This window comes from Lates calcarifer, linkage group LG3, assembly GCF_001640805.2.
Source record: "Lates calcarifer isolate ASB-BC8 linkage group LG3, TLL_Latcal_v3, whole genome shotgun sequence".
NCBI classification, from domain to species: domain Eukaryota; kingdom Metazoa; phylum Chordata; class Actinopteri; family Centropomidae; genus Lates; species Lates calcarifer.
In genome coordinates this window covers 21882957-21904005 of record NC_066835.1, presented here as the reverse complement: position 1 = coordinate 21904005, position 21049 = coordinate 21882957, and the positions used below count along the sequence as shown (strand labels likewise).

Genomic DNA, 21049 nt, shown 5'->3' with positions numbered 1-21049 from the left:
GCTGCACATTTTGGCACACATTAAAAGTTAGCCGAATTAGCTTTTAGCAGCTCCTGTTTGCAGTGCGTCCATACATACAGCTATCACTAGACTACTTATGTTCTGAAGAAAACTTGATCATTCTCAAGCAAGTTCTGCAGTTATAAGGAGCGTCTTTTTTCTGTGATATCTAAGCAGAATCTTGAACATTTATTCTCAAAGGACATCAGAAATGCTGATATTCTTAAGAAGCGTGGGTTCTGCTGCATCTAAAAATATGTGTATCACGTCTGTGTGTTCAGATTTGACTGAGTTACGACTCTGGTAAGAGGCCGAGAGCTAACCGTTTTAAAGGAGATGCAAATAAGGAATCGTTTTGCTAATTTGATTCATTTGATTCAGTTTATTCCTGAGATTTGTTACCAGCCTTTCACAGTCTTATCATTGAAATGCACTTCAGTACATTTAAGAGTAAGTGAACGCATCACCATTTATTCACCATGCAATGTCTGCCACTCAAGGCTCCTCCTCAGACAAATCGAGAAATCTGCGCTGCATATTTTGGCACACAGACGTAAAAAGTCAGCCGAATTAGTTTTTGGCAGCTCCTGTTTGCAGTGTGTCCATAAATATACATACAGCTATCACTGGATTATTTTGAGGCAGAAGAAAACTTTCAAATATGATAATTCTCAAGCAAGTTCTGCAGTTAAAAAGAGCGTCTTATTTCTTGAGATTTCTAAGCTGATTTATGAGCATTTATTCTCAAAGGACATCAGAGAAAATGACATCCTTGGGAAGTATGGGCTTTTCTGCATGTAAAAATATGTGTATCATGTCTTAAGGACTTAAAGCTATCAAGGCATTTCATATTTAATATCTAAATATACAGAGTCTGGTTTGGTTAACAGCTATTAACATCTGTAACCCGCTGTTTAAACATGATGGGGGAATATGAAAATAACAGCTGCTGAAATTCCTGCTCAGGTTTCAGAATAAGTCAAATAAAAACAACAATAATAAAGAAAACTTCTACTTTTCTGGACTAATCTAATATTAATAATAACCCTTCTCTGATTTTAGGGGACTGAACTCTGTGGGTTCCTCACTGAACCTTTTCATGAGAGGATTTTTAAGAGTGCAGACGTCCCGGCTGTGCTTTTCTCGTTTTTTTTTCTTTCTCTTTTTTTCAGCCGATTACGCAGCAAAGAGCGAGCGAGCATGGGGAGATATAGAGGGAGAGAGAAAGGGGGAGAAGTGGGGGAGGAGGGAGGAGGGAGGAGGAGGCTGAGGCTGTCTGGTGCTGGTGTGGGTCATTCTGAGGACAGCTCTCCTCTCTTCACCCCATCCCTCCCCTTTCTTTTTCTTCCTATACCCTCCCCTCTCTCTCTTCTCTCACGCTCTCTCCCTCTTCCTATATCCCTCCTCACACCCCTCCCTCACCCCCTCTACCTCCCTCCCCTCCCTCCCCATGCATCTGCAGCTTGTGCCCGCGGTCCCTGCCTGCTCACTGCGTCGGCCTACATATCCAAACGCCGGCCGACTGGATGACTGGCTGCACGCAAACCTAACTGCAGCACCAACGCATAGCTTTTTATAAGCAGCTGTTCAGTCATTCAGGCGTTCATTCATTTCCATTATGAAGAAAAGAGAGGTGGACTTAGAATCTGCAACTGTCAGGTCGATATTATAGGAGCATTATAGACAGGAAACGAAGAGGTTGCTGCGAGCTGGCACGCTATAGGTCCTTACAGGTGTATACAGCACCAAAAACATAGAAAATACAGGCATGTTATTCCCATAGGAATGTTAATAGGGTGTAAAAGAAAATAAAAAGTAAATTTAAACACAAGAAGTCTCTATAAAGTTCTTATTTAGTGCCACAAACACAGCAAGGTCTCTTGAGAACTCGGTAGGAAAATGTTTATATAGAAAACCTAAAAAAAAGATGAAGTGCAATAAATCCTCCCTCTTTACAAAGGTCATAAAAGGTCATTTTTGTGTTGAAGCTGTTTTAGAAAGGTGTTGATTCAACCATATGGGCATTTTGGAGGCTTCACTCTGTGATACTGCTGTTATATCTTCTAATATTCACAATAATCTACCATTATTGATATAAAATGAATGAAAAATATTATATTATCTGATGTAACACCACAAAAACTAGGTGTAAAATCTAGTTCATTGCAGGAAAATCATACATTTTTAAAGCTCAGGACTCACTGTCGGCAACAAAAACTAATCTATCTTGTAATAAACACACAGTTGTTCTGCAGCACCAAACTATTTTCTGAAATCCAGCCACTCAAATTACACAAATCTACATTTCTATGGGTTAAAAACAAGTGTCACGTGAGCATAATACTGTAACACTTCAGTAAACGGGGAAGAAAGAATAAATGAAAATATCAGCCATTATCTTCCTGAAAACTTCTCACAAAACCCATTTGTCCATTGAACAGACAAGTTTTGTTGATATTTCTGATATTTCTTCGTCGAATGAGGCCGGTGTGGATTAAAGTGATGTCTGTTTAGTGCTTTCATGCTTCTAACGTCGTGTCTCCAGACTAAAGATCTTATTATTAACTGAGCTAAAAAGGTTGTCCTGACAATGAGGCTAGAAGAAACGTCCATTCTCTGGTGAGTAGGAATTCCTTCATAACCCATTGCGCTTCTCTAAATTTGAGCCATTCTGAGCATTGGTTCAGGACCTGAAAAGTCGGTTCCCAGAGTGGGTCATATTCTACAGGCTGGAAAGAAAGGATGGTGAAGGCAGCTTGTGCAGAGGTCTGCCTACAAATATCTGCAGGTAATCAATCTGTTATTGACACATCTTTAATTTCAGTGGTTCAACCCAAAACTGGTGGAACCATGCACTTGCTCATGGGATAGAACCAAGGTTCCACAGGAACCACAGTTGATTGGAGATTTACCCATATTATGACTGATTCTTTGGTGTTAAGATTTCATCCTAAACAAACAGTAGAAAGCAAGATAAAGGTGGTTACTGGCAGTGGTTGACTTTTGACATGTTTTTTTTTGTAGATTGGTGATTTAAGAGTTTTATTTCTCTAAGGAATCATAAGGATTGTGGACCATGACCAACTGATGTTACTGTCCTGCCCCCCAAGCTACCAGAAAAACTGAAATCTTGATCCTTTAAGGACATTTTCAAGACTGTCTTACAACCACTGAAACTGGATTTGTTTGCTGTGATCATTCCTCCTGTTCACACTGGACATTAAGGGTATTTTCACACTTCAAAGTGAACACTCTAATGCTTTGGATTATGGGTAGCTTTAACCTGGAACAAGATAAAAGTGAAAGCTACTAATCCAAAGCAGTAAAGGTCTGAGAACTCTAGAACTACTGCTGAGGTGGACCAGAGCGAGAACTGATTGAGTTTGGTTTGTTTAAAAAGGATATGTGAAAACTCCCTAAGAGACCTCCACTGTTGAGATTCAGGAAACTCCTCCAAAACGCCGTACATCAGGACGACCAGCGTGAGCCTCCTACAGCTTTCTTAGAAAACCTGATTTTTACATGAATCATTTCCAACACATGTCTCCGAGTCTGACTGAAAGTAAACACAGACTAATCACCCTGCATATTCATCCACACACTCCGGTTTGTTTACATGTGTGAGGCCGACTGTCACTGCTGTTACACTGTCTTCTCAGGAAACTCAAAAAGCTGAATGCAACGGTGGATTACACCGTGTACTATTAATGAGGACGAGTCGTTTCACTTTGATGGTCGACCGCATTCATCCGAACTGGAGTAAACAGACGAGGAGCTGAATCAAACAGGCGGAAAGGCGATAAGGACTGACCTGAAAAACAACGTATCTCAGGAAACCAGTCACTGCTCTCCACAAGCGACTGAGGAGGGAAACCTTTACTGCAGAGACCTGTTGATGATAGTAATTCTAGCAGATGTAACAACAAGAAATTATCGACTGAAGAAAAGACCAAAGCTGGTTTTAACCAAACATCTATGTGAGCCACCAGCAATAAACACAAGTATGTCAGTTAGCACGCCCACCCATAGCACCGCAATTGCCATTTATGGGAAATACACCAGGTTGAAATATGCTGGAATTATCCTTTAATGTATTTTCAATATAGGTTATTGGGGGAAACTGTACAGTCCTTTTTTGGTGCGAAGTTTCAAGTGCTATGTGCAAGTTTTTGCTATCGCTACATAGTCAACGTTAGCATCAAAACAGACGTTTTGGTGCTAAATGTTGTGAATTCAACATCATAACTCATTCTTTTACTTGCCAAGAGCTGTCTCCAGCTGTGTAATTCTATTTCTATCAGTTCTTCTACTTAAGTTAGCGTGCTGCCCAGCTGTCCCCAGCCTGTCCTGTCTCGTTATACCACTTTGCAATAGTGACTCACTGTAGTGCCAAGACTGTCCTGAAGAAGTAGCGCCACCCAGAGGACATATTCAACCGTCCTGTTTTGTAAATGCAACGAAGCTCTTGGTAAGTACACAGCTGTTAATGCTAATGTTGGCTATGTAGCAATAGCAAAACCTTACATATAGCACCTTTAATATGAGGCTTTGCCAGTCTGTGTTAGAAATATCAAGTGAGTAACTTTCAAAATAAGTTTTCTTTGAATGAAAATCCCTCTTTCCTCCACAATGTCTGTGAAAACAAAGAGGGAATTTCTGTCAAAAGACTTTAAAGATGCTAAATGTATGTTTTTTTATCACTACATAGCCAACATTAGCATTAGCAGCTGTTTACTTACCAGTCTAGGAGAAATGTTGCAAGTTTTGCATTAAACTTCATCCCTTTACTTGGCAAGAGTTGTCTCCAACCAACAGCAAAGTTTTGCTTGTAGTTCTATCACTTCTTTTCTTCTACTGAAGTTAGCATAATAAACCAGCTAGCTAACTCTCTGATATCGACTCAATGTAGCTCTGCTCAGAGATTGTATTCTAGCTTCTTGTATTGTAAATGCAACAATGGCTGAAGGTCTTGGCGAATGACCATTCAGCAAGAAACCACATTCAGCTGAAGAGAAAACATAAATAGCCCCTTTCATTTTGGAAGATATCCACTCCCCCACATCATTTACACTGCAATTGCACTAAGAATCAATCTTTTACTAGACAGTACAAAGAGGAGGAATTATCACAGCAAGAAAACCTGTTTCAGTGTTCATATGAGCACCTTATGTCTGTTTTTACTGACTTGAAAAACTGTGAACCTGTTCTTTAAGCAAGTGTGAAAAGGTCATCAGTGAGAGTGAAGAGATACAATGAGAAGTTTTAAGTAGAAGTCCTCATAAACTCCTCATCAAGCACCACAGACAAACTCTGCAGGACCACATTAGATTCAGGCTATAGATGACTCGTGTTGCATACACTGCCTGTACTGTTGTTGACCGTGACCTGTTGACTTCACAGTGTAATGAAATCTCCCTCCACTGCCGCCTGTATATGTGATACATCAAGTCGTATTGCATGTCTGGGACTGCATGACTGATGATGCATGAAGAGGTTCTGCTATGTGTTTTATTATGTCAATTTTAACTTAATTTGTGAGCTTTTTCCAAACCACTTGGCTGCATTTTGGAACAACATCACTCCCTTGTCAACTGAGGCCTCCAGTTGGCTGCTGTCCTTTAAAAAAAACTATTTATTCTTAATTTTATGCTGTCAGTCTTTTTTCTTCAAACAGTAGATATCTCTCAGATAAATGGGAGATGTCATTATTCACGCTAACAGGCAGGCTGGCAACCTGCTAACAGTCATCACACCTCTCATTATATCTATTCAATTGGAAAATAAGGGGAAAACGGCACAAACGACGAGTTTCTTTCCCTCGTCCCTCCACAATACGACCCTCCTGCCTTCTATTAACTGTCAGAGTGCTCCGGCTCTCCTCCTCCTCCACCGTTTGCTGATAATCCCTCCAACATGAGAATAAATAATTCACCGCTATCGGCTCACGGACACGTCACTGCAGCTTTTGTGTTTTCTCCTCCCTGGACTTTTTTTTTTTTTTTAAGTTTACATGCTCAATTTTTATGTGCCGTGACCTCTGTGGATACATGTTTTTAAATCTCTTTTTAAACTCTACTCTTCGTTCGTGTCCCGCCGCAGTGAAATATAGTCCCTGCAGGCTGCTTTGTCAGTAGATGAAATGTCGGAACGTGGTGCTTCCCCTCCTCTGTTCTGTGATAATCCCTTTAACATGAGAACATTTGCTGTGTCAATCCGGCCTGCCTGCCCAAAGCCCCGCCCCCCACCCCCCCTCCTCTAAATGAACTAATGGCCGCCTGTCTCGGATGCCTCAGCTCTGACAGATTGGTTGGCTCGACCGTCGTGTCCTCAGAAGACCCCTGACAGGCTGCGTTCAACACTGACAGCCTTCCTGATCAAATCACTGCACGTTCAAAGTGTTTAAATCTTAAATCTGGGCGGATGCGTGACGGCAGTAATTCACAAGACAACACAACATCTCTGCGGTGGAGAAACATCTGGGAAAAAACACCAATTTCTTACATGTAACACTGCAAAAAAAGCTGTGTGCAGGGCTCAGACGAGTGGTTATGACGCATGATTCATGATGTGATTCTGTCAGCCATTCCGTCGCTGTCAAAGTTATCAGATAAGAAGAACGCTTTAGGGCAGCTAATGACCATTTTCACTGTCAAACAATCTGCCGAATTGTCCTTCAACCTAAACGACTGCCGAGGTCGCTTCCTTCTGCCTTTGGATACGAACCAAGTACAGGTGCACAGACTTTCATCATCAAGGTGACAGTAACAAAAATGCTGTTAAGGCTGGGGGTCAGCTAATAATAAAATGTACTCATTAAGTCGTGACGTCACGACTGACGAAAATATTATTTTTGGGTCTAACTTTGCGGAGTCTCTCGTGCTCTGTCCCATGTTGTTTGAACAGATCCGAGTCCTAAAAACTTTTCAGTGTCATTCTTCCACTTTCCTTTTGAGGAGAGAGAAAAGCGGAAGAAGATGAATGAAGAAAGCTTACCTAGCGTACCTAGCTAACATTAGCATCCACTAGAAAAAGCGGATACCACTGATATAAGGTTAATATTGTTAATGATAATGTGTTTTACAGGGTGTTTCTTGATATGTGCCCATGTCTTTGTGTTTCGGTTGTCAGTCCTTCTCTGTGCTGCCCAAAATTTCAGTTTTCACCTTAGCTGGGAAAAGATAGCTAGCTAAGGTCAGCTTTATTCGCCATAGCTGGGAGCACAGAAAAAGACTGACAACCGAAACATGAAGATGTGGACAGCATAGACTATATATAAAAAGCAAGAAACACCCTACAAAACCCTATATCTTACATCAGAGGTACCTGATTTTACCAGCGGGTGCTAACTGGTGCTGGCGTTAGCTAGGTTAGCTGGCTAACTTAGCACCTAGTAGCGTAAAACATTGTTTTTCTTCAAGAGAGTCTCAGCAAAGTCGTAACGTCAGACTTAAGCTGACGAGTCGTAATAAGCTGCTGGACAGATAACCGTCAAATGGTAGTGGAAGATGCTCATTAAAATCTCCCAGAGCCCAGGGTAGAGTCATCAGTTTCTTGTTTTATTCAACCAAAACCCAAAGATTTTCAGTTTACTATCAGAAGGAAGGCGGGAAACCCTCACACTGGAGAAGCTGAAATCACAAAATTTGTGGCATTTGCTTGAAAAGAAAATCAACATCCATCAATCAACTAGTTGATTCATTTACTAACTGGTTCAACCATTAAATCATCTTATAATGAGCAATAAAATGGACTTTGCTAATTCAGGGATGTTTCTATGGAACTGATTTTGGAGCTGAGGTTCCCATCCCGTATCAACAAACTCCCAGAAACAACAGCTGTTTTTCCGGCTACATGTTTACAGAATCCTCCAAACACCAGAATCATAATCTGATATCTGTCTTAAAACACTAATGGTCACCTTAAAACAGAAAAACAAGATGCCACTTCTTCTATTTGTCCCCCAACTCATTCCAATTAGTCTGAATCTCCCCAATTTGAATCGAGTTTGTTATTCCACTTTCTTTCCGTTATCTCTTGTTGTCATGGTGACAAGAGATAATTAAAGTTTTATTGGCTCATTTAGCCACTTCTGTATTTGTCATGGTTATATTTATAAATGGGACATGTTTAATTGCAGCTCTGCATTAAAGGCTTAATCTGCTGCTTTTATTTGTCTTTTACAATCACAGATTAACAACTTTAAGCCCCTCCCACCACCACATACAGCGGGGTGTTTTTTTTTAAATGTCCGTGTTTGGACAAAACATGAACACATACATGATCATGATCTGTGTTTGGGCCAAAAAATAACTGTGTTAGACATCTGCAGTGTATATTCTGTAGGTAAAACTTCAGTCACAAGCACCTGGATGTTGACATAACAGTCAGTAATAAAAAAGTATTACAACTGGCCCTGTTTTAAATCCTTGTTCTTAAAGCAGAGATCCTTGTAGCGTACTGTTTTTACAGTTAATGTACACAAACTGTGTTGAAAAGGAAAATATAGAAGATGATGCACCAGAGGGGTTTGTCAATCTCTTAGTTTCATTCATACAAAACTTTATCAGGGTACAAGTGCTATAAATATAATGTCCCTACACTGTAAAAAGTATTTTAGTTAAGTTGGCTGAGGGTTAAATATAGACATCTAAAGACCAGAGACCAGGCTCACATCCAGAGTCCTGTCTGTGCTTCAGTTTGTGTAAATGCAGTTTGGTTTTATAGAAAAATCATTTCTAAGAGACAGGGTTCCTCCCTACATGGACTTTGTTGCCCTCCAATAACATCACCCAAATTCCTCTGTTGTTTTCAATGGACAAGACTAATAACTTGCTCCTCTGCCTGATCTTATGCCTCCTGGACGCCTCCCACTGGAGGCTTTCCGGCACGTCCAACGAGGAGGAGACCCCGGGGTGGATCCAGGACTCGCTGGAGCGAGATTATATTTCATCTAGCCTGGGAACGCCTTAGGATCCCCCCTGGAGGAGCTGGAAGACGTTGTTGTGGAGAGAACTTTACTGATTATTAACGTCTACAGCTGTTTGAGGGCGCTGTCACGTCAACAAAAACAAAAACTCATACTGTTTTTTTTTTTACAGTGCAGGAACAGGCTATTTATAGCAATTCTGCCCAAAACTGATAATGTTCTCTTGTGTTATGAAATATTTCATAAACAAAAACAACAACTTGCAACTTCATGCAGCTTTTAGCAGTTCACTCCGAGAATAAAACATCCGAACTGTGCTGCAGACATGACCAGGAGACAGAGTCTGACCCACACAAGGCTGCAGAGCTGATCTATTTATCTCCTCTAACGCAGACGAAAGCACAGTATGTGTGTGTGTGTGTGTGTGTGTGTGTGATGTGGTGGAAACCCGGCCTGTGTGACGGGTCTTCCCAGGATACCAGGCAGTCAGCTGAATGTACACACCGGCTCATGTACTCCAGCGCTCTCACGTTTGAGCGAACAAACACACTCCCGGCCGGCACGTGTGCTCTCACCGAGGCTATATGACCCTCCCTACAAAAAGATGAAAAAAATAAATAAAAACAAACAAAATGAATAAACAAACTCCTCAGCTGGTGAGTCACCTGGTCATGAAGAGACTTTCATATATCGTCACTCCTGTGTGTGTGCGTGAGTCTAAAAACCATCCGCTCACCACCTCGGCCTTTCAGGTCAGTGCATCGGTAAAAACCTAAACACACACACACTCTCCACCCACGTGAACACATATGCATGAATCCAGGCGGAGAGGCACACATGGGCGCACAAACACACTGTGATTCTCTGCTTAGGAAAAAAAAAAAACCCGTCTCTGAACACGAGCGAGTGAACGGCCCCGGCTGGGTGTCCTCAGGTAACCTCCCGCATATGCTGCTTCTACACCGCAGCTTTAAATAGAAACGCTTTTATCTCAGTGACCGACTGGGAACGACCAGTCAGACCTACAGACTGACACCTTTATCACCGCCCGGCTGCTTCATTCAGTGACCATGACAACATGGTCAATTTACAACATTACAAGCTGCAGTGGTAAACTTCCAATTTACAACTTGTGAAGTTGTAAAAGAAAGAAGTTTCTCAGCACTGCAAAATACCTGGAGAATGAGTCATATTTGGTGTTTTTATTGAAAACGAACTGTCAATAATCAATCTGACTCATACAGACACGAAAAAACTAGGTGCATGTATGTATAAATCTTTATTTAAGTTGTAATGATCAACAAACACAATCTATTTTTAACTAATAACCTCATCCAAACATTCACAGTCTAGGTTGGAGAGAGTATGTGAACCCTGAGGCTAAGGACATCTACAAAAGCCAGTCAATGAAACCAGATTGGAGTGGTGGGTTAGAGCTACTTTGACTTTTGACACAAACATGTTGAGTTTGCTGTTCAGAGGAAGCATCTGCTGACATGAACCATGCCTCCCAAAAAAACATCTGTTTGATTTGCATAAAGCTGGAAAGGGTTCATCTCAGAGAGTTTAGATGTTCATCAGTCTACAGTCAAACTGACGATTTAGCTCTGTAGAGGATGCCCAGCTAAGATCACTCCAAAAGCAAAACACAGAATCCTCAATGACGTAAAGAAGAACCCTAAAGTAACAGCTAAAAGCTTAAAGAAATCATTCTCCTGGTCTACTATTCCTTCAAGTAGGCATTACCTGCTGGAAGACATCACTATGGCTGACTCACAAGCTTCTGATTCCTGCATCAGTGATGTGATTTCATGCCTCAGGCTAGGACCAGCTCGATTTCTATTGACCTCTTTGATGATGATTTCTAGAACCTGCATATTGGTACTTTAAAAGGTGCTGTGTGCAAGTATTTTAGTTTAAAATATTTAAAAATGAACTAATATTATGAACAGAATGTGACGAAAACAGTTTTGTTGAAGACAAAGTAGTAGTTAGCATGCTAACCAGCTAGTCTTGGCCTGTAATACCACTTTATACCTCAAGAGGCAATAGTGAGTTCAATCTGCCTTGAGAGTGTACTTCAACCTCTAGTCAACGAGTTAATGAACGGAACAGTAAATGCAACAATGTTCTGAAGCTCTTGGCAGGTGACTGTTAGCATCACCACGACCACCTGCCCTGTGCAAGAAACCACAATTAGCGGCAAAGAAGTTATAGAAATAGAAGCAAAACAAGAGTTAGCATTGGTTAACACTGCTGGAGACAGCTCTTGGCGATTAAAGGAATGAAGCTTGATGTTGAACTTGCAACTTTTAGTATCAAAACTGTTGTTAATGCTAATGTTGGCTATGTAACATTAGGAAAAATGCTTATATAGCACTTTTAACTTAACAACAAACAAGGACTGTAGACTTTGTCCCCAAATCACTCTTTCAACTCGGTGAACATCTTCTTCAGTTGATTTTGGGGAACAGCTGCTAATGCTGACATTGGCTATGTAGCGATAGCAAAAACTTACAAACAGCATCTGTAACAGTGAAGAAAAGTCTGTGCATTTAGAGGTCTGCAAAAGCTTTGTAAGTCTAACATGAATGCGACTGAATGGCGGCTGTGATGAAGCGGCCAGTGTCGACTTTATTTCAGTCTCGTCTTCCTTCTTCCTGTCATCTAAATTCATAAAGTGTAGAGGCTGTCATCTCTGTTCATCCTCCACTGGATCACTGTCTCTGTCTAATTTCTGCAGCCGAGGACACGGTGAGCAGGATGATGAGCATGATGATGATAACCTGTCACACATATCTACATCTGCATACACACACATATATACAGTCTCAATATAGGTCAACACACATGATATATCAGGACCTCAGACACCCAGAAACTCCAGAAACTGTTCAGTCACATCTTCCATCTATTAGTATTCTTTTTGTTTCTCGTCTCGCTTCATCGTCTCTCCCTCTGCTCTGTTTTGTTCTCCCTCCATCCTTTGTCTACCCTCGTTCTCTCAGTCTCTTTCTCATCACTCGCTCTTTTTCACACACCCTCCACACTTCTCTTCCCTTCTTATAACCTTTATCTTTCTCTCTCAGTCTGCCCTCATTCTCCAACCTTTCATTTCAGTTCAGTTCACTGGCTGTTTTTTTTTTTCCTGGCATATTTCCCCCACGTTGCCAAAGCAGAAACTGACAAATGAGTTACTATTTTCTATGCTTACAATTTCCCTGAAAGCTGCTACGTGTTTGTGCTTTAAAAATCAGTGAAATAATTGAGAGTAAAGTGGAGGTGACTGCTCACTTCGATCCCACAATTGCTGGTTGCTACCTCCTTAAAAATGTACAAACAGGTTAGAAGTTACTTTTTCCATCTGATTTTCACTCTTCACACAGCACAAACCGAAATCCTCAGCTCCCTTTGCTCTGGTAGAACGGCGTCTACTTCCTCTTTTGTGCCATAAAATGATCCACCATGTTACAGTGATTAAAAGTGTTTAAAAATGTGGGGGATAGAAATCAGCTGTGGCTTAAAATTCAGCTGCGTGTGCTGCTAATGGCAAGCTGAAGCTAAATATTCTTGCTTTGTAGAAATCTCATAAAACATTCAGCAATTCAAGTCAGTTTTCTGTGTCAGTTTCTGAATGAATTCAGCAACTGTGATGCAGCGTTTTGTTCCCAACTGCAATGGGAAACTGCAACACAAAGATCATGTGACTGACAGGGGTAAGCTAATGTATGAGCATGTTTACTGACGGCTAACCACTGGTTTTCTCCATCTTGTATTCCCATTTCAGTCTTCAGTTTTTTCAAAATCCTCAATGTTCTAAATCAAATCAATAAAGTTGAAATACTGCAATACCCATGAGCCTCAGCTGCTGTTGCTAATGCTACAACTTCTGAATTCACCTGCAACCCAGTTTGTAATGATGCTATCAACTCACGATTTGGTTCAATACTCTGTTTGATACAGTTATGATATATCTAATGATATATTTCACGAAGAAAAACTGAAAACAAATTAAGATCTTATTTATTTCTTCTTAGTGTAAAATGTAAAAATAAAATCTTTCTTGACGTTATTCTCTTATTCTGCAGACTCCAGTGCAAAACGGCGAGTACCAGTGTAACTGTGATCTTTTAGAGTGTTGCATTATGGGTTGTTTGTAACCTAATTATGTTGCTACGCTAACAATCGTTTTCAAGTCCATGTATAGTGAGTTTTTCTACAGTTAATCAACTGTAAAAGTGTTGGTTAGTTCACCACCAAAGTCACAAAACCTCAAGTCTCAGGTGAGTTTTGAGTTCCTGGTGTTTAGACTCCAAATCCAAGTCATCAAGATTTAGTCTCAGCACTGATCCACATGTAGGCTGGTGAACATATGACAATATATCTTAAAACCCAAATTATTACAGCCTACTACAACAACAAAAACAGTCCGACTCCTCATCTCCAACTTCCGAGTCCAAACGCAGTCAATGCTCCAAGTCCTTGTTAAATCACAAGTCCTAAAAAACCAGACTCGAGTTGGGACTACAACAGTGGTCATAGTTAAAATCTACCTCAATGTTTTTATTGGACACAATCTTGTACATATTTTAAACTGATGTTTAAATCAGGAGACTTTTTGAAATTGAGTAAGAGCTCCAATTAAACTACCGTTATACAACCGTGAAACTAGAGTTACAGCCTCACGGTTGGGTTGCCTCTGCCAACTTGAGTCCAACTGAGCATTTGCACCAAATTTTTAAAAATTCCCTCAAGGCATTCCTGATATATTTCTGACTTGAACGGACAAAACAAAAACATCATTACAGTTAACTAGTCAAGTTAACCTAACCATGGGGCAGACTGACCTTTTATACATGCTAGCAGTCTGGTGTTAAAGGGTGGCATTCAAAGTCTTAAGAAACTGATAATTATCATAAATTTATGTATAAACATATTCTACAAATAACTGCAGGAGAAAACAGGAAACCATCGACGGTCAGGCTGTATTATCCTGATGCAGAGCTCAGTTTTCAGTCACTGCTTTACTTTTACTAACTTTAATGTACTTGAGGTGTTTTCTGCAGCTGTATGATCCAGGGACAAACCTGCCATGTCTGTGTTTCGAATCGAACGTGTTAATGATTTAAACATGTTAAAATGCTACTCAGAACACCTTCTCAGGCGAGACAAAAACCTGTTAATTTAACAGCTAAAACATGTCGCGCTGTGACACTTTGTCTTCTGCAGAGCTCGAAGGGAAATCTGACTCCTCATGGCAAAGTGACTTCTCAGCTTCTGTACATTGTGATTCTCGATTTTATTTCTCCCCATTACACAGTATGGCCAGAAGTGCGTGGACATGCATTGTCTTTGTCTTGGGACGATTTTCAGACTCTTGTTTATAATGAAGGGAAACCTTAATGGTACATCTTGTAATTAGATTGTAGACTAGTGTCTTCCCAGGATTGGGATAGGATCTTGTCAAGGGGTCTCATGAAAACAATGATGGGTGTGTAACAGAAAATATTTTGCTGTTTTCTTGTGAAATAACAGATACTGTCATCTCATCTGAGGCCTAATTTAAGAGTCTCATATCCAGATAAAATCTGTATTTCATACACTGATCAGTCACAGCATTAATACTGACACAAGTAAATAACGTTGATCATCTACTGAGAAACATTGGGTCCTTCATTCATCTGGATGTTACTTTGACGTACATTGTTGTAGACCAAGCACACTCCCCATGGCAATAGCACTCCCCAATGGTAGGGGCCTCCCTCAGCAGAACAAACCCACTATACAGACCAAGCCTGCTCAGAAATGGCAAAGAGTGCAAGGTGCTGACCTGACCTCAAAAGTCCCCAGATCCTAAATCGATCCAGCATCTGTGGAACGAACCAGAACCATGGAGGCCCAACCCTGCAACCCAACAGGACCAGGACCAACCGCCACAAAGACTGCTCAGAAGAGACCTGGCCTCCATGCTCCCCAGCTCTTGATATGATCCGGTGTCTGTGGGATGATCCAGAACAAGACAGAACCATGGAGGCCCCGCCCTGCATCCCACAGGACCCAAAGGATCCAATGTCCCGGGTGTCAGTCTTCACCCACAAAGACCTTTCAGTGGTTGAACGGATTTGGTTTCAGATAAAAACAACAACAGATCCACACCTCATGTAAAGGCTTTTTCCTGTCGCTTATTATGTGTGACATAAGACTTCTTCCTGATGCAGTTTCATTTTGGAGGAATAACGATTACATGTGTCACTAAGAGACAGATGCATTTACATCTTTTCAACATCTGAACAGAATCAGATTTCAATCCATCTGGTTTTATCATATCAGACAGATATCTGATCCACCTGAGACGCATCAGGTGACAGTCCAAGAAGGAAAATCATCATCATCATTACTCTTTGATCTGTTCCCGACTCTACAATCCGTCCACACGAACGCCATATAACCAGTGATGACGGGTCACAAGTGGACTTTATTTTCAGAAAAGCCAGACCCATAAAGAAATGGTTCCTGCTCTTGTGTGGAGGCTGTTTAGAGCAGATTAACGGAGGAAACTCTCTGGTGTCCACATACTTTTTCTCTGCTTCCCTGCTTCTTCATTTCACTCTTCATTCTTCCTCTGTCTCTTTTTATTTCTCCTTCCCATTCTTCTTTCTCTCTTTGCCCCTGACAGACACTTGTTTCCTCTAAAATCCTCTCTTCCACTTTCTCCTCTCCTCTTTGTCAACCTCTCAATCCTCCAATTTTCCATCCCGTCCTGTCTCTTTCTTCCTTTTACTTTTCCTTTTTCTACACATTTCAGTTTCCACTTTTTCCTTTTCCGTCTCCATTCTCTTTCTCTTATTTTTCAGTTTTCTGCTCTGTGCCACATCTCTCCCTCTCTCTCTCTCTTTCTCTTCCTCCCTCTTTCTCTCATTCTGCCTCTCCATCTCTGTGAAAGGAGGTCCGTTACACAATTGTATTGAGGCTATTGAGGTCTTGGGTGCACAAAGACCGTATTCAAACCTCTGTGCTATTTTTCAGGAACCGGACTCAGCACAGAATCGCACTTACCATCTGCTATGTGTGTGTGTGTGTTTGTGCGTCTATATACATGTGCTTACAGTGTGCGTGTGTGTGTGTTTACAGTGTGTATGTGTGTGTGTGTGTTTCCTCTCTCACCTGAATACAGCTCCCATTCAAATCAAATCTGCAAATCAGTGAACCAGAATCCAATGGGGTCGAAACTTTTGAAACAATCCTGATCAACGTCGACAAAGGGTGCACGGCTGTGAAATTGGGGTGTAGTGCACCTTTAAGCGACGCACATGCACACATCCCACACACACACACACATTTTGAGCCTCTATTCACATCTGCAAGTGCATCTCACTTCTCAACACCTCATCTTGATCTTACACAAATCTCATTTCTAACCTCAGACCTTTAAAAATAAAACATTTCCTCAAGCTGTGAGACCTCACAAATAGACTAAAACCTTGTCACACACACACATGCACACACACAGACACACACATACACAGTGCCCGCCATGTGGGTTTATTTGGGTCAGAGCTGAAATGAAAGTGTTGTCGCAGGAACAGACAGTTACACCAACACAGATTCTCTCTCAGTGCTGCTCTCGGTGTGTGTGTGTGTGTATATATTTATATATATATGTATACTGTATGTGTGTGTGCATATCTGAGTGTGTATATAAGCATGTGTGTGCATGCTCCTGTCAGCTCTGCTCCTCTTGTCGGGCCACATTTGGACAAGTGCGTCAGCGTTTCCCTCCTTTCTTGCTGTCATGTTTATTCTCGGCTGTATACCTTTATGTCTCTGCGTCGCATTAACCTATATTAACACCGTGAAGTGGCGTACACACACCGCCTGACTCCCCCGTCATCAAAGACGCCCGCCACCGCCGCCGTTTGAGTCTGTCACATCTAACTAGAGTAACGTGTTTTCCCTTTACATTCCCCACGCGCCGCCGGGGTCGGTTTGGAGCAAGATGCAAACTCCCCTGTGTAATGTCTGAGAGTTTTGAAGAGCGATTCTGGCAGCGCTGCCTGCATTAGGAGGCAGATCTGCGTGCAGATGTGTGGCGCTGCAGTGATGTTATATAATGTTCTTAGCGTTTTTGTTTTAACCTCGGCGGGGCAGCAGATGGGAGCGGTTCAACACGCCAAGACAAACACACACCCGTCTGCTGTTTAAAAGGGGCAATACGTCACATTTTTACTGTCCCAGATATAAAAATCGCTGCATCCATCAGCTCCGCTGACTTGATTATGTCTGTCTGTTCTGACTTAAAATGCATTTTAAAGCTCTAAATATGTTAAAGAGGGACCCATGATGCCTGAGTGAGTGGTGTCTCTTTAGGTCAGCGTGAAGCCTGGTTTATACTTCAATGTAGGAGCTTTCGCCACAGAGGCCTACACTGTTTCTTCAATCGACAGTGAGAGAAACTTGAGGGAATCATGAAGGAGCTGCTAATAAATGTTGAACAACAGTTACTTTTACTGAAATTAGAGAGAGAGGAGGTGGAGAAGATGGTGTGTATGACCATTAAATTGACTGAGACAGTTGGGAGAGGGAATTTTCTGTGTTTGTCCGGTCACTGAGAGATGCACGAACCGACTGAGTCGTACCAACCTTTCGTGCCAATTCAATGCACAAGTATAACCCAGGCTTTAGTCTTTTAACAACAGAATATATACCTCTTTGTCACATCCAAAATGAAAACATTGATTGGACACTGCACAAAACGTCCGTCGTCAAGCAAGTGAAGAGACGTCAGCTGGTTTCTTTAATTGAACGCGGGCGGCTGTGAGCCGCAGCCAGCACCGACAAAACAAGAAAACACGACACGACCTCACCGATACGAACATATCGATTAACTTCCACATGAACAACAACATTCTTAGCAATCGATCATCAATTAATTACGGCCATCCGTTTTTTAGACACAACTTGGTTAAGGTTAGGAAAACATGTGGCGGATAAAGTAAACAGATGTTGACTGGCGGTGGGAAACAGGAAACGAGCAGGTGTCTCTGAAGTGTTAGAGTCTAACGATTGTTTTCTGCAAGGCCACAAACGCAACAGCCTCAACCCCCACAACAACAACAACAACAACAACAACAACAAAAATACAAGGACTTGGCAGCAAAAGTAACACTATTTTTTTTGCATTTGACCTCCATCCAGTTTTCCCTCTTCGAGGCCGACCCTGCACCAAAGCTCGTCGCCTCCAAAACGAGACTGGAAGAGTTTGAAGGAGACACTCGAAACAACATGAACAAAAGGAACAGGTGTGTTTGAAACCTTCAGAAAACCTCTTGATGCACTGAGTTACCAGAGAAACAGACAGACAATCTGCAGCCCAGAACAACACCTCTGTATGTAAATCTGCTGTAATTTACCTTTAAATAGCCTCTCTGGATCACTATAAAGCTGTTTAACCTCTTTATCCTGAAAACAATTTCAAAACTTCACGTCTTACCTCCAGCGTCCATCAGCTGCAGCCGTGTCGACAGGACGAGCGTCTGACTTGTTGCCCTCCATCTTCATCCTCTCCTCCACGGTCCGGTTTATTGTTGTTGCTGCAGCAACTCTCGCCTCTGAAATGAGAAATGCACTCGTTACAATTGGCATGAAGTTAATAATTAACCATGCGTTTCGTTTGGTTACTGACGTTTTTTTTTTTACAAGCAGAGAAACTGGTTTGAATGAATAAAGTAAAAGGCACAAAGTAACTGTTGAAATATTGATTGTAAATGTGTGTTTTCAGTATCATTGTGCATCTGCTGAAGAGTCTTGTAGAAAAATACTTTTTTCTGTTACTACACTGTTATCTATTCTATTTTGTTTTCTATTTTTGTTCTTTATTGCATTTTTACTGCAACTGTGTTTGTTTAATATTTTTTTTTTAATTGTTTGAGTATGGCATCATTAAAAACGAGCAATTTTACCTTTATTTCTGAGGCTGTACTTTTTGTTTTTGTTGTACTGGACTCCGTTATATTACAAGGTGTTTAATTGTTTTACATGTACGTAAACAAATGAATATGTTTTATAGAGGAACATCACAAAGTACAGCCACAAAACAATTGAGAAAATCAAAATATCAAGCAAAAATGCAAAATGTTCCCTGGTTTCATCTCATTTTCTGCTTTTCTGTGTCTTAAGGGATAATAAGCAGAACTTAACAGACATTAAACAACATTATTTGTGGTTTTAAGGGACCACAGTGGGTGTTTTTCACCATTTTTCTCACGTTTGATAATGAAAAATAATCCTTAAATTCAGTCCAAGAGCAAACAAAACTAAATTATTCCTCTCAACAAACAGAGAACATTTTAGGACAAGGCTGCTGTCTTATATTTCTGTCCCCTCGCTGTGTGATCACAGCATAAAGAAAAAGTTGAAACCCAAAAAATAAAAAGCAAAGCATATGACAAAAACTGTATTATAACGGTTTCTGCAGGACATAGGTTGTGCCATTGATCTCCGGCAAAAGACAGACTGAAGTCACTGACGACTGCAGCTTCTTTTAAACCGACATAAAACAAACCATGGAGGAGGAGTGTTTTTCAAAGAGTATTTGATCAGAGCAGGAGACGTTTACCCAAATCCCCAAATATAGAGAAGTCAGAGCTGCTGTACAGTATGGGACAGATAATCCTGTAAAACCTCTAAAATCAGCAAGTTCAGCACACGGCTGAGTAAATATGTGTGTGTGCGAGCGTCTGCGCTGCTGTGTGTTTTCTTTTTTTGGTGTTTCTGACACCTTCTGCAGCGCCGCAGCCTGTCAGATGTCTTGTCTTCAGATACTCTGACAGATTGGGATGTTAAAACTGTGATTTCAGCCCGGTTACATCAACCCCCCCCTTCCTCCTCCTCCTCCTCCTCCTCCTCCTCCTCCCCACCACCTTCTTCTTCTTCATCCTCCCTTTTTCACCACCCCCCCCACACTTCTATGCTCTGCACCAGCTAAAAAATCAGCAGCAGCCATTTAAGATGTTGTCAGAGGGAATTATAGTGTGTCCTCGAAGCGCTCAGGATATCTTCCCCTCCTCCTCCTCCTCCTCAGCTCACCTGGGGAGGAGCTGAGGGAGCTACAGGAAGAGGTCAGATGATTTCTCAGTTCAGTTTACTGTACTTTCAGATCAATTCACATTTGTCTCAGGAACAGAAACTGACAAAAAAAAAAAGTGACTGTCTAATCCTGGATTCCTGCTCTAAAAGCTGTGTGATGTTGTTTTAAATGACTTTGACAGAGCAGGTTCAGGGTCAGGCTGATTTTTCAGGGGCTAATACCGACCTCCTGTTTAACACTGCATGTCACAATTTGTCTGCAATTTGACGGAGGTGACAAAATGCATGTTTTTCCCTGCGCTGACAAGAATACAAATGTAATCACTCATCTCTTTTAATTTCTTTTTATAGATTTTTATGTGATTAATTTGTTGTGAAAATAAACAAACAGGCAGATTTAGTCCTTATAGCTTCCATTACCTAGAGCAGAATTAACTAGATATTAACTGTAGCTTGGATTTTTAAAATCCCGGGGGTCATAAATTCAAGCAGCCCCCATGCCCGGATAATTTACTGGACAATTTAACTTTGTTTACTAAATCAATCTGGCTATTTTACACTATTTTACACTGGCTATTTTTCCCATTTAAAAGCTGCTGCATGTTTACAGGTTCATACAGGTGTGCTACAAAGAACCGGAAGTTGGTTTAGCGCACTTAACCATACTCCTTCATAGTCAAAACGCAAATAAATCTGAACACACAGACGCGATACACATATTTTTAGATTCAACGTGACTTACACTTCCCGGGAATATCGTTATCTTCGACGTGCATCGCGAACAAACGTCCGTAAATCCGCTTGGAAGTCTTAGAAAAAAAGACGCTCCGACCAACTCCAGAACTCGCCTGAGAGTCGCCAGGTTTTAAAGTTTTCAGTGTCACAGTAATTCACTGATAGTTGTTTGTACATCCACAGGTAAACCGAAACAGGAGCCGCTTGGAGCTAATTCCGCGCAATTGCAATGGTGAAAATTTGCCCAATAAATGAAGTCCGAAAACAAGGGTCTCAAGCTAGCAACATACTACTTCCTGTTTA

General features: G+C 41.2%; 1 long non-coding RNA gene across 1 annotated transcript in view; it reads right to left on the bottom strand.

Moving 5' to 3' along the window:
• LOC108887594 (uncharacterized) overlaps window positions 1-21049 on the bottom strand; it is a 26591-nt gene extending 5542 nt beyond the window's left edge. The window contains exons 1-2 of the long non-coding RNA XR_001961654.2: window positions 20754-21049; window positions 18417-18534 (exon numbers count right to left, since the gene is read on the bottom strand). This is a non-coding gene — a long non-coding RNA (uncharacterized LOC108887594). The remainder of the gene's footprint in view (window positions 1-18416; window positions 18535-20753) is intronic.